This window comes from Rutidosis leptorrhynchoides, chromosome 6, assembly GCF_046630445.1.
Source record: "Rutidosis leptorrhynchoides isolate AG116_Rl617_1_P2 chromosome 6, CSIRO_AGI_Rlap_v1, whole genome shotgun sequence".
Classification (NCBI taxonomy): domain Eukaryota; kingdom Viridiplantae; phylum Streptophyta; class Magnoliopsida; order Asterales; family Asteraceae; genus Rutidosis; species Rutidosis leptorrhynchoides.
In genome coordinates, this window is record NC_092338.1 from 378,303,400 (window position 1) to 378,305,720 (window position 2,321).

Sequence of the window (2,321 nt, forward strand, 5' to 3'; positions counted from 1 at the left end):
TATGAGTGAAGCTATCGCAAAAGATTGAGATAGAGACTTACCTTCTGACGTAGTCACGGTGGATTTTAGAAAATAAAGTGCGTCTTAGCTTTTGACGTAGCCCGGGTTGAATTCCGGAATTCAAGGGATTTAAAGTAAATCTTCGAAATCTTTAAGATTTGATTCTTCGGTGAATAAGGAAATTAAAATCTCTATAATTAAATACGGTGATCTGCCTCGATTACTCATTCTGATATTTCCATTATAAATTAAAACTTTTTCCGTTCCATTATTTTCACCATTCCTATACTTTCTTTCTTAGTTCATACATCCAAAAGATTGTGAAAATGCTTAATCCCGTTCTAATCCTTGATATTTTCCTAATTATCATTTCTGTCATCCTTCTTTTCAATCTTCCACCAGAAAAATATGTTTACTTTTACTATTACCTTGGGATGATACTATTCTTAATTCTACTGTTTCTTTATATTGCTATATATATATATATATATATATATATATATATATATATATATATATATATATATATATATATATATACGGTTTGAAATTTCTGGGTTGTTGTTGAGATATATATCTTCCCTTATATTTCATTGTCCCTGCTTTTGTCTTCTATAATCATTGTCATCCACAGTTAATACTCTCTCTATTTACTGCAATTTATACCCCCATTTACACTTAGAAGCTTTATGCTCTGTTTTCTCTTCTATTCAATAAGCACATCAAGTAATGGTCCAGAATTCGTAGGTATGGAGTTTCGAACGAACATGGCTAATGTTCTAAGGGAGGGATTGTAATAGTATGATCTTGATTGGTTAAATTATCAGAATTCAAGATAAAAGATAGAACTATCAAGAAAATATGTTCTTGATATGTTTACAGATCAGATAGAATGTAAGAGTCGTGTAACATGGCACATGATGACGTTATGGTCTGTGAATCATAACGTTTCATTAGAAACTCAGCATGACTTACTGTAATATATTCACATTGATCAAGTGTCATTATATTATACTAACTCATGCTTCAGCTCCCAACGCTACTTCAAAAACATTCATAATTTGAACTCGAAGGTTTACAGAATATAGAACAATACAGTTTCTTTTATGATGTAATATTGATAACACGAGAAGATAAATAATTATCGGACAAGAATATTTATGAAAATATCTTCAGAAATATTGAGGATGTTAATAATGAAAGATACGATAATATCTTAGAATTTTAGAATTGAGTTGTGATGAAGAAATTCATTCACGATGATTAAGGAGTAAGGTATTAGTTAAAGATTTCATCAGAAACAGAATCATCAGTTTTTGCTGCTTTATCAGCTTTCTCAAAATTCAAAGAACTGATTCGTAGACTAGAGTGTTGTTCAGAATTTCAGAATTGAAGTTCAAAATTTCCAGGGGTTATAGGTTATATATAACTGTTGAAGCGAAAACGCTGTGAGATTCGAGATTGATGATTGCTGATTCCCGGTAATTGATGTGGAAATTCTTATTATAAGATGTGGATGAGTATATGAATAAATTTTAATGAACAAATATAATGGTTCTTCAGAGAGACTTAAACCAATGAGTAATGAAGTTGCTGGTAAGTTTACTGTTAATGTAATGGGATATAAACGGTTTTCCGGTAACGATGACGAAAGGCAACTTAAATCTCACGGTTATAATAAGGCTAATCTAAATGAAAAGTCGAAGTTGACTTGCTGGAGCTGTGACAAAATTGGCTAATTTGAAAAGGGATTGCAAAGTTATTTTCGGTAATAACAACGCCAAAGGAGCTAGCACAGATATGTGTTAAACGTTTACTCAGGTTTCGAGAGTTTTTCAGGTGCATAACTATATGCGTCAATCTCTTCTTCCGTAGATGAAGTGCGGTTGGTTCATCCTCTCGGTTGAGGTATTTTCAAGAATTATGAAAGGTTTGAATCGCAGATTGTAATCGTCAAGATACAAATGAGGTTTAAGATGAAATCAAGTGGCAAACTTGAAGAAATGTTTAGTTTCATATGTTATAATCAATATTTTAATTCATTTTAATTGTCCAATATTATTCGTCCACAGTCGATAGTCCACAGTTAACAGTCCAATCATTCATATATAGTTTAATATATAATATTCGAATTAATTAATACGCATCGTGACCCGTGTACATGTCTCAGACTCGATCACAACTCAAAGTATATATATTATTATTGAATCAACCTCAACCCTGTATAGCGAACTCTAGCATTACAGTATATAGAGTGTCTACGGTGATTCCAAATAATATATATAGATGCGTCGATATGATATGTCAAAACCTTGTATACG